The sequence below is a fragment of the Zophobas morio genome, unplaced genomic scaffold (assembly GCF_036711695.1).
Source record: "Zophobas morio isolate AGI-343-1 ecotype UQ-CSIRO unplaced genomic scaffold, CSIRO_AGI_Zmor_V1 ptg000213l, whole genome shotgun sequence".
Taxonomy (NCBI): domain Eukaryota; kingdom Metazoa; phylum Arthropoda; class Insecta; order Coleoptera; family Tenebrionidae; genus Zophobas; species Zophobas morio.
The window spans coordinates 344,766-357,500 of record NW_026972317.1 but is presented as its reverse complement, the minus strand read 5'-3'; the positions used below and the strand labels follow the sequence as shown (position 1 = coordinate 357,500).

Below are 12,735 nucleotides of genomic sequence, written 5' to 3'. Positions count from 1 at the left end.
TTATTTGACCAAGGTCAAGATATCGTTATTGTTCGTCACTACCTCCCTGAGTCAGGATTGGGTAATTTGCGCGCCTGCTGCCCTCCGTAGAAGTGGTAGCCGTTTCTCAGGCTCCCTCTCCGGAATCGAACCCTAATTCCCCGTCACCCGTTGTCACCATGGTAAGCCAATACCTTACCATCGAAAGTTGATAGGGCAGAAACTTATATGAATCATCGCCAGCCCCCCCCCGACTAAGGGGAAGCCATGGTGCGATTCGTGAAGTTATTATGAATCACCTAGAAAACGGAGAAAAGAGGCTTTTCTCCATATGGTTTTGTATCTAATAAATACAGGGTTTCCCGGGAGAAAAGGGGGGTGCGGAAGGAAAAGTAAAAAAAAAACTTTTCCCCTCTTTTGCCCCCCTCCCCTCCCCTACTAGTCACCCCTTTTGGGCATGTATTAGCTCTAAAATTATTACGGTTATCCAAGTAAGTAGATATGGATCAAATAAACTATAACTGATTTAATGAGCCATTCGCAGTTTCACTGTATTAATGTTCCCATTTATACTTAGACATGCATGGCTTAATCTTTGAGACAAGCATATGACTACTGGCAGGATCAACCAGGTATCGACCATGTCGAAGCCCCCCACAAAAAAAAAAAAAAGGAAAAAAAAAAAAAAAGAATAAAGTGAAAGGAAAAAGAAAAACGAGGAAAAGTAACTATCCGGACCCTCTCCCGCTCTCTCATCCTCTTTGCTGTTATTACTTTTATTTTTTTTTTTTTTCTTTTTTTTTGGAAGGCGGAGAAGTCATTAAAAATGACCACCTCCGTTGTTTTCTCTTCATTTTTTTTAACACTAGGCCTCACTCAATTTCGTAGCCCCCCTCCTCCGCGATTTGAGGGGTAAGAGCTAAAAACCAAGATCTTATTGGTACAAGCCATTTTTTGCACTTTTATTTTTCTCCTCCGTTATAGCTTGCTTTTTTTTTTTTTTTGGCCTTTTCCATTTTTGCCTTCGTCTTTTTTTTTTTTTTTTTTTTTTCGTAATTTAATACGAATGACTTTTCTTCTTTCAGGTATCAAAAGAAATGAAAAGTATGTTGATAAAGCTCTCCTTCTGCCTTGACTATTAAACAATAATATCACGGAAAACCCGGGGTTTTAAGAGCCAGGACAGAAAATTGTGTGAACTACCACCACGAAAGACCCAGTAAGGAAACAGGAGAAGACGCGCGGTTTTCCTCTTTCAAAGAAGAGAAAAAATATTTACTTATCTCAGGAACCTTCCGTATCTAGAAGGGCCCAAACTTCCTACCCGCGCTCTCCTCCAACAAACTGTAGTCAGTCATGCCGCGATCACAACCTTTTACTTTTGTTTGATAAAAAACTAATGCTTCGTAGCACGTAACAATCATACAAACTCCCCTCCACGAGCCCAAGAAGTAGAGAAGCAAGCATCTCCCCCTCCCTCCGCCCGGCTTTGAGACCCCCCCCCCACCTCCCCCCTTTAATGAGGGTTGTTGGGGGAGGGGAAACAGGAAGGGGGGGGAGAGAGATAGCTATCTGTCTCTGAGGTTGGGACATCTATCCCCGTACAACGACGGGTAGCGACCAGCGACATCAAAGGCAACAAGGACCAGAAATCCCCTTATACACACACACACCCTTGCTTGCCGTTTAATTTTTCTAATCCATGCGCACCACATCACGGTCGTACTTTCCGGTTACTAACCAAAAAAAAATACCTTTCTTTCTTTTTTCTTTTTTTTTTTTTTTTTCCCAAACCACTATTATATATATCTCCATCACTGATGGCGACCAGAAAAACTTTAATACAGGAAAAAAAAAAAATTAATAATAATAATAATAATAGTAATAATAAAACAATAATTACATTATAGTAAGGGCGTAAAAGAGTGGCTAGCATTCCTGCAACTAACTCCCTATTTTCTCATTAGCTGTGCAAGATGGCTAGCAGCGCCCCCTCCCCCCGGTAAGATGATACTTTCTCTTTCTTTTCTAGCTCTCTTTTCCGCGAGGAACTAGGCTTTTCCCGAACAAAGAAAAAAAAATAGCACCCCCTCCCCGGAAAAAAAAAAAAAAAAAACGATTATCCCTGCTCTCTCACTGGCTGACAGCTCCCGCAGGAAAAGCCCAGCCTATTTCTCGTTGCAGAGAGGCCCCTTTACTTTCTCTCTCCGCTGTTCCCCACTATACTACAAAAATAATAAAACAGTCCCTCATCCCCAGTGCTGATAAAAAAAAAAGATAATGTATATACACCCAGCAGATGTATACCCATTCTCCCCCCTCCTCTCCACAGGAAAGAGGCTCTCCCTCCCAGCACTAAAAAGATTAGGTTTTCACAGGGGAAAGAAAGGAGTGCAAGCGCCTTTCCCAGCGCTTTTCTTAATACCCCCAACCCCCCACCGCCTTGCTCCCCGCAAGAACACGGCAGAAAAAAAAAAAAAAAAAAAAAAATTAATTTTTTTTTTGTCTACACTCCTTTTACCCCTCATAGAGTACACTGCCAAAAAATTTCGCTACTTCACGGCCCTCTTCAATTATTTTCAAAAAATTTCTCCTAATTGGTCAAAATTAAAAAAGCCCCCGAAAGCTTTCTACAGGCCTAATTATCCCATATTAGCCTTCTAATTCACGGCACGTTTGCTGCAACGTTGTCCCTGGGTGAAAAATAACAAAATTACAGCACCCTTCAGGAAAAAAAAAAAAAAAAGGTAAAGGAAAGGAAATCGATAGTGAAGCTACAGGCTGCGGGATTCTCTGTAGGCCCAGGGCATAAGCACACACTAACGTAGTAAGTCTTATATAGAAAATATAAACAGTCTTTATCACTGATCTTCTTGTCTTTTAAAAAAGATATTCCAACCTTAATATGTCACTTTAAAAAAAATTAAATATAAAATAAAAAATAAAGAAATAAAAAACTATACTTTCTAACAAAAAAAGGATGCTCTCTTATATAAAATAAATCAATTTCTTAAAGATTGAGCAGTTAAAATATTTTTATTACAAGCAAGTAGTAACCGTGGCGTTATTAAAAAAGAAAAAAGAAAAAAAAAAAAAAATTATACGACCATGTTGCAGAAAGGTAAAGGAACCAAAGAATATATAATATACCACTCTAAAAAATTGTAATAATAAACACGCAGAGATCTATAGAACAGAAATATAATTGGTAACACAAGGAGTATGGAGGCATTTTAAACAACATTCAAAAAAAAAAAAATTAAGAAATGGTGACAAAATACAATTAGTATGAAAAAGTTCTAACAGTAATAGTGGCAATAAAAATAAAAAAAATTAAAATCGGGTGATTAACTTGTTGATAAAGTCAATAATAGTAGCAAGTAAAGCAGTTATAAAAAACTAAGGCCAAAGTTTAAAAAAAGTCTAATCAAATAAAGGAATAATAAAAAAAAAAAATAATTATTTTTTCGCTGCCTCCCTTTCTTCCCCATTCCGGATCGGTCGATGATGCAGGGGAAAGAGTGGGGGTGGAAAAGGAGGGAGATAAAAAAAAAAGTATATCTCCTTCCCCTCCCCCCACCTTACCCATTCTCACCTTTCATTTTCATTACTTTTTATTATCTTTTTTAAAAAAATAATAATAATAATAATAATAATAATAAAAAGAAAATGCGGGTTCACTTTCATTGCGCCCTCGAGTTTGCCACTCAAAGACTCGCGTATACGTTAGACTCCTTGGTCCGTGTTTCAAGACGGGTCAGTTGAAGCTCTTTCTGCCAACATCCTAAGCGCTGCTTATGATCTTTACCTATCTTCACTTTTTTTCAATTATATTCCACGAGGGATATTAAAAAATTGTGCCCTTGTTTGAGATTATCCAGTTAAACCTTCGATAGTTTCCTGGAGGGTAAAGGTATTATTATTTTTAATTTTTTTTTCAGTTTATTATATTATGTTTTTTTTTTTTTTTAAATAGGTGCTTCCATTTTTAGGAAAAACATTTTTTATTATCGTAACGTACACGTTATTATAGACAACTTTAAAAAATAGTCATCCAAGTCTCCAAGTCTGGGGTATCTTATACTTTTCATCCCTAATTTGGATTTTGATAAATACTTAAATATTATACCTTTATGCAAATTTCATTTTTGCACGTGCTTTTCATATCTAAATTTTTTATATTATTTGCTTTTGTTTCTTTTTTTGTTATTTAAATATTTTATTATTGCTATTATTTTTTCTTTTAAATCTTTCTTTACCTTTTATTATCATTTTATTTAACAATCTTAAGTAATTACTAATTTTTTCCGGATCTTTTTACAGGTTACAACTCCTTCAATTGTTTCTATGGTACACGCGTACTTATCGTTTTTATAAACCCTTTTCCTTTTATAATTAATATTAATAAAGTTATGCTTTCTCAATATAACTTTCAAGTTAAGGTTCTATGCTTCTGCTTCTTACCACCTACGAATTTGGCGATCGTAAAATTCTCTTACGGTATAAGCGTCAAAAGGTGAACACCTATGTGTTAAATTATATTTTACCGACAAAAATAAAGTAAAAGTAAATTATTTACCTTGAACATTATTGGTTAACATAATTATGATCTTTCAACCATAGTTGTTATAATCAAGCCGGTTTAAAAGTCCTATAAAGATAAAAAGCGCATAAATGTGTGATCAATTAGTAAATTATAGAGGGAACTTTTTAGGTATCTAAACCTTTAAGCACCTTAAAATTAACTGTAAAAAAATGTATCTATATATATATATATAAATGTACAGATGTTACTAAAACAAAAGAAGCACTCTAAAATTAACACGACCGCCAGTTTATTTTTCGTGAACCTTCGTTACTTCCTTAACCACTAGACAATGATATATTTAATAATCATAATATGGCCTAAAAATGGTTATTTAAGTTAAAACTTAAGAACTGGGATCTTTTCATCAACAGGAGTCATTAATTAAACAGAAGAAACCACCGTTAAGCAAGGTAGCAAAGAACGTAGAACTAGATCATAGGAAAAAGGAAACTAAAGAGGCCAGTAAGGATACTAAGATTGTGGAAATAGAATTAAGAAGACCGCAGAACAATAACTGAGAACAAAAGGACTTAGGATAAATGAATATAGCGCTTTATTACGAAGAATATAGCAATATCCGTTCCAAATATGAAAAAGACGCTTAATTTGTATACCTGCAAGAGAAGAAGGGAAAATAAGTAGTTGCATGCTCATTACAACTACAATATTAAAACCCTCGAATTATAATTTTAGGATAAACGAATTAATTTAGTAAGGCATTGGAAAGCGCTGATATGATCCCTTGTTACCATAAATTTGTTATTTTATGGTTTTTTGCGCTACGTTTCATAACACGGTTTATAAATAATGTCATTGGTTTTCACATTGGATTCGCATTTATCCGTGTTCTACTAGGGCTCAACCTTGTTAAAATTGCAAAAAACTTTAACCTATAAAACTACAACCACACAATGAGCTTTTGTCATACCGTAAATGGCAGTTTTTTAAATGAAAAAGTTGTGCTTTCATGAGCAAAACGTTAGCTGCATGGTAGATATCATGCCAAGCCTCATTTTATTTAGGACAACATAATCTGCAGTGCTACCATATTACTAAAGGCCTGATTGTTCCCGAACATTATTATATTTATACTAGTTTACCAATATTTTTTTTAACAAAAATAAGCGTGCTTTCGCATTGTGCTTACTATGGCGTTTGTTTGTAGTTTTGAAGGCTCTAGTCTATAGGGCTGTGGGGCGTGAGTTGGAGTATCCATTGCTTGGTCTATAGTACTAAAGTTAAAAAGTTTTAAAAATAATAACATTTCCAAAGGTTAGAGTATAGCATTTACTAACTATTAAAATGAACACTGTAGAGAAAACAACATTAATTTTCTTCACCCTGCACCCGAAAAGTCAGCTTAAGTGTGCGTTTCTTGACAAACTTAAGCAATTAAAAAAGCCGTGGAATATGTAATTCGGTACCATACAATTAAGCTAACATAGGTAGTATTAGCATTTAAAATTAGAAAAAAGAAATTAAAATAAATGGAACAAATAAGAAAAATTATATAATTTAAGATAAAAGGTTAGAATAAAGAATAAACTACAATGTAAAAAATTTTAAAAAAAAAGAGAAAGAAAGGAATTCTAGAATTTTCCCTTGATCTTAGTTCATCTAAGTTTAATTAATAAAAATATTTATTCAGTTAAGATAAAGTCCAGAATTAAGATTCCGTAAGATAAAATCAATGACGCAAGAAATATAATAACTTATTTTTAGCTGGAGGTAAAAATATATATAGATTTTTAAAATAGTACTGCACAGTAAGATATATTAACTCCCTTATTTTTTAAAGATATTTTTATGATTATAATACTTTCATTTTCATTAACTCTTTTTAGGGTATAGCTTGCTAAATAGATTTTTAAGTTACTTTAAGTATAAGTCACGGCTGGTACTGCTATAATCTAGTATGCGCCCCTATCATCATTTTCTTTGGATATTAACTCTTTTTCAATAAAAACGCCTATCGTATATTTTTTTATAAAGTTAGTTTTGCTTCTACATCTAATTTCTAAGTTCTGTTTCTTTCTATGGCCTTTTCTATAATTTTATTTTTGCCCTTGCACAGCTTTGATATAGTTGTGCATTAGCTCCGCTCTTGTTATGGCGACAGTCTCGTATCAGCATTCTCTAATGCCTTATTAAATTAATTCGTTTATCCTAAAATTATAATTCGAGGGTTTTAATATTGTAGTTGTAATGAGCATGCAACTACTTATTTTCCCTTCTTCTCTTGCAGGTATACAAATTAAGCGTCTTTTTCATATTTGGAACGGATATTGCTATATTCTTCGTAATAAAGCGCTATATTCATTTATCCTAAGTCCTTTTGTTCTCAGTTATTGTTCTGCGGTCTTCTTAATTCTAATCCTACAATCTTAGTATCCTTACTGGCCTCTTTAGTTTCCTTTTTCCTATGATCTAGTTCTACGTTCTTTGCTACCTTGCTTAACGGTGGTTTCTTCTATTTAACATTAGTTTCCTCTATACTTTGCTAATCGATCACAAATTTTTGCGCTTTTTATCTTTATAAGACTTTATAACCGGCTTGGTTTTAAAAGTACTTGCTTAAGAGATTACAATCTTTTGAGTGTAGTGCGAAGAAATTCAATAAAGAGTTTCTACTCCTACCTTCCTTTTATTATATTTTACTAAAGCGCTATAATTATATCGTAAGGACTGCGCGAAGTGGGGGTTTAGAACAGTAATGGATCAATATAAACAAAGAGCAATTTTTTTCTTTTTTGTTGCGCTTTACCGTTTAGTTTCAACTGTGTTGATTAGTTACCGTAATCATTGCCCATTGTATTACAGTCTATAACTAAAAATTATTAAAAAAAAGTAAAAAAAACTTAAAAAAACTTTAAACATATGACTTTTCCTAGCCAAACAGACTTGGTAAGAGTAAAATTATTTTAAAAAATGGTTTTTAAAAAGATTGTATGAATTAGTATCAAGGAAATATCATTGTAATCGTTAATTCAAAGTGCTGGGAACAATATTTGTGAAAATGTGAAATATCAAAAAGTTCCGTAAATTATTTAACGTTAATTAAACTCTTTCTTTTATCTTATTTTTTTTTAATATGAACAAAGGTGTTGCGGGAAAAATTAGTAATAATTTATAATAAAATATGAAAGATGGCTTCACAGCATGCATCAGGGAATTACAACTTTGGTATTAATCTTATATATATGTAAAGATAGTAAAGTTAAGTTATCCGTTCGCTTACCTTAATATATTCTATGAAGATAACAGAGAATTAAAAGTAACAATAAAACAATCAAAAAGGTTTTAAAAGCTAGAGAACAAGAACATATAAACAAAAAACAAGGTAACACAATAAAAACTGATACTTATCAAAGACGATACAGTGTTTTAAATTGTTCAAGATATATTTTTATATTATTTCGGTAAATATTTAACGACTTCTGCGTGCTAACGAAACAAGCGCACCCGAAGTTGATGAAGAAGGGTTTAATAGTTAGGGAAGAGTACACGAAAACTTTATTCTTTTATTTCCCATGCTATCAAAACAACACAAAAATCTACGCTGAAATCCGTTATTGCATCAAGAATTAATAGACTAAAAGAATAAAAAAAATTACTGCGACAAGAATAAAGATTTTATTGGTTTTTAATTATATTTAGGGAACCTTAGCGGGATCAGCCAAGTTCACGAAACTTGGTTAATAAATCTTCGCTTGCTTACTAAGTGTTGTAAATAAAAGATTTACTCTTCCCTAAAACAGATTCACTTGGGTTTCGTAGAGAATGTATTTTTTATTCTTCTCTGACCATTTTAGAACCCCTAAAAGATGACGTGTAACAAAATCGAAATCTTGCTTTTAAGAACATGTCAGCTCCAATTTTATAGGTTAATATATTATCCCTGTATTTCTTTATATAATCACTTTACCACTAAATATATGGTGAAACAAAGTTTTATACTTTTAAGTAAAAACAAGTTTGTCGTTAGCTACAATTTTTAAATTGTCGTAAAAAGCAAATATTCTACTAATATTCACCTCTTTTTACTACTAAGCACCGCTATATCCCATTTTCTTCCTCGCTTGCGTTAAAATTGCATTTTTACCAAAAAGCTCTTTTAACATGATGGTGCCAAATATCATTTTCGTTGATATGGCAGCGTAGCAAGTAATGAACACCTTGATCTAAATTCTTAACTTTACTTAACATTCCTTCTTTATACATTTTAACCTTGCCTTAGTGCTTACCTGCACTAGAGCTTCCATGACGGACTTTGATCCGCTACGTTATACCTTTAATTGAATTCTTCGTTTTTCATAACCGTCAAGGTATTATTAGGTAGTGTAAGGGTTGTGATGATGTGCCCTTAAAACTTGCATTTACTTTCGGTACTAACCCGAAGCTCTTCAGCACAAGAGCCATGAACGTTTTGTTTTAATTCTTATTCCTAGTAACTGCGAGTGTTACAGATCTTAGGCCCGGGGCTAATAGACATTGATAGATAGTTTCCAAGACTAATAAAAAGATCTATTAGTTATGAGTTTACTAGTCGAAAGAGCATTAACTCGGATTTATAGCTAAGGTTAGTAAGATAAGTTTTTAAGCAACTATCATATAAATTAATTAATAACTAGCTCATTAGCCCAAATTTAGAAGTTGTAAGCCAATTTTGCTTTGTCTCAATCTTTAAGTTTTGTTGAGACTCCTCTTTTAATATAGGTAATGCCCTCTTTTTATTTTCGCTCTGCGTTGTTCTGTTTTGTACTCTCCTGATCTTGTTATTTGTCTGTAATATAGCGATAAAATAATTTTTTCCTTTAAGGTTTAAAAGATAACACCGTATTTTCATAAAAATAACGTTACCTTTACTATCTGTTAAAGCGTCTCCAGTAAATAATTTAATGGAGCTTTTTCTCAGCATTTTATTTAATTTTTTTTTTGGTTAACTTTTCTTCTAGCCCGACTTAAATGAAATAGTGTTTTTTTAAAGTTGTGTTAGCTATATACTATTTTTACTAGAAAGTATGGTATAGCTTCCTTAGCATTAAAAATATAATAATAGATTGTTATTTATAATTTTACGGCGCACTGGCGGCACAAGTTAGCTTTTTATAAAAAAGTAATCTTTTTTAATTTTTCATAGTGAATCTAATAAGAGATTTGAACAATAACTAATAAACTAAAATTATACTGCATTCAAAAATGAATATTTATACAAATTATCTTATTATAAATTAAATTATATAAAGTTTTAGATGACTTAACTACTATACAAGAAGTCTGAGTTTGTTTTTTTGGTAAACAATTAAACTGGTGTACAATTTCAGTTGTAAAAAAAACTTTTGAACAGTTTACATTTGACACATTAATATTATACAGTAAAAATACTTTTAGGTTTATTCTTTGCTTAATTAAAAATAGACACAAAACTTTGAAAAAAAAAGCAATTTTTATACTTTTTATTAAGTGACTTTGTTAAGTTAATATCAAATATCGCTAATATATATTTTTTAATGGATTGATCTTAAAACAGCAGTAATATAAGGAACTTCCGTAAATGTTATAGAGGTGGAACCCAAAAAACCATTTTTAGAAAGATATTGTGAGTCGCTGTTTATATGTATTTGCGTACTTTCTTTACTTTAATTTTTATTGTACTATTCAACTTATTAAACATTTTACTAGGTTTGTGTTTAACCGTCTAATTAGAATCTTAGTAGTTTCCAATAGATTCAAAAATTTTAAAAATAGTTTGTTTTGATAACTTTTTTAAAATTTAATGCGTAAACGCTGAAGGGTATAGCATAACGTTAATTGATTAGTTAACAAGGTTCTTCATTAAAAGCCAAAAAAAAAATATCTTTAAAAATATAAGCTAAGAAACGAACTTGTTATTTGACTGTCTACAATGTTTACGAGCCTTAGCTTTATTTTTTTCCTTTATATTCTTCCTGGAGACCACTGTAATTTTTTATTTTTGCCAATTTTCTGCCAAGTATTACATATTGCATTTTACTAGCAACTTACAAAAAGTTAACACTAAAATGGGATAATTAGGTCTATAGAAAGCTTTCGGGGGCTTTTTTTTAATTTTAACCGCTTAAGAGTAATTCCCTACAAATACCGTTTATAAGATATTTACTCAAAAAGCAGGCGAGGCAACGAACGCACTCGCTACCCAAGAAATAATTTTAAAATTTTATTACTGTAAAATTTGGTTTATATATTGTATTTATTTAATAAACTAGTGAACTAGAATTAGTTTTATATTTTTTATTATATCTTCATTTTACCAAAAGAGCAGATTTCTTAATTCAGTTACCAATAATATATTTAACTGATCTCCTTACCCTGGCAGTATAGTGATTATTCAATGAGTGAGGTTAATGTACCAGAACCTCCTAAATTTAAAAACCTTCTAGCTTTAGATCCATTCCTCACTCCGTTTAGCGATTACATTTGTTCCAAGTAAGTTTATAATTTTTATAATTTCTTAACACACTTAATTTGCACTCTACTGTAGTTATGCAAAGTATTGGTTAATACGGAAAAATATTGAACTCATTGAAGGTTCTCTAGGTAGCTTCTCTATGGGCTATAAGAAATTCGGTTTTAGAAAGTTATTTTCAAAAACTCCATATCATTTAGGGTAATTATTTTTGACTTGAACTTTTAGGTGCGGAAATTTTATAACCTATCGAGAATGGGCTCCTTGCGCCAAAAAAGCTAGTCTGGTGGGAGACTTTAGTAAGTATTTAATATAAATTTTAAATCCGGCGGTGTAAAGGTTTTTATCAAAGATAATTGGGATCGTGAAGCAAATCCAATGCAATCAAACGAATATGGGGTTTGGGAGGTTACAATATCAAAAGACACTGTAAATGAAATTCATATAAAGCCAAATTTATTTTTACTTATTACTTAACTACTCTTACAGGGCCCTTTGCATTTATCCAATGTTAAATTTATTTTTCAAAGTACAAGTGGTGACTGGAAATATCGCATTCCAGCATGGATAAGATATGCAAGGCAAAACAGAAACGAAACCATTTTTTCTGGTGACACTTCCAAATATAGCATGCTGATCTAGTGACTAATTATTCGTCCAATATATTAATACTCGCATATACTTCATTTTTCCAATTAAATATAGAGCATTATTTAAAACTTATTTTTTAAATAATTTAAGCATGACCATCAAGTCTTACAACTACTTTTTAAAAATAAAGTATATTATATAACTTTTATTTTTTTTAATACATTTAGCATGCTGATCTATTGATTTATTTTCTACCAATATTAGTAATCATATTAACATATAATTTTTACAATCGTAAAGAGAGTGTTATATAGTAACTTTTATTTTTTTAATATATTTAGCATGCTATCTATAATCAGAGTATAATTATTTTTTACAAATAAAAATAAAGCATTATATATAATTTTATTTTTAAATGCATTTAGTATGCTGGTCTATTTAATTTTTATTCCTATATTAACACTGCATTTCATATATTAGCTTTCATATAAAAATAGAGCATTCCATTTAAACTTTATTTTTTAAGCAACTGAAACTTAAAGCAATAAAGAAAACATTTAAAAAAAAAAGTATAAACTAGGTGTGTACTACGATCCTCCTAATGCGTACCAGTTCAAAAATGCACGGCCGACTATTACTGGAGGACTTCGAATTTATGAAGCTCATGTTGGTATTTGCTCTCCAGAGCCACGCATTGCTACGTAAGCGAAGTTTTCTCATTATTCAAGCTCGTTCCTCTTTTCCTTAGTCGCTGAATTATTTTATATATTTTGCTTTTCCTTTATTTACAAGTTTCAACATAAAATAAAAAAATGAAACCAGCTCTTTATATTTGTTAATACTATAATTGCGGTGTTCGAGCTTAAGCTTTTTGGTTTTGAAATAAGCTTAAAGCCAACTTAAAACCATTAGAAACTTTCAGGAAAACTTTTTTTTTAAAATATTTCCGGTTATAAATATACAGTATTACCAATTTATACTCAGAAACTTTTTTTTATAATTATAGAATTTACTTTTTAAATACATAAGTTTATTTGTAATAGCTACGAGTACTTTACTGATTACCAATTTGTACTCAGCAACTTTTTTTATAGTTATAGAATTTACGTTTTAAATAAATAAGTTTATTTGT

The 12,735-nt window shown here is 31.4% G+C and overlaps 1 pseudogene; it reads right to left on the bottom strand.

Annotated features, from left to right (window-relative positions):
• LOC135146180 (small subunit ribosomal RNA) overlaps positions 1-614 on the bottom strand; it is a 2,755-nt pseudogene extending 2,141 nt beyond the window's left edge.
• Between the last annotated feature and the right edge of the window lie 12,121 nt (positions 615-12,735).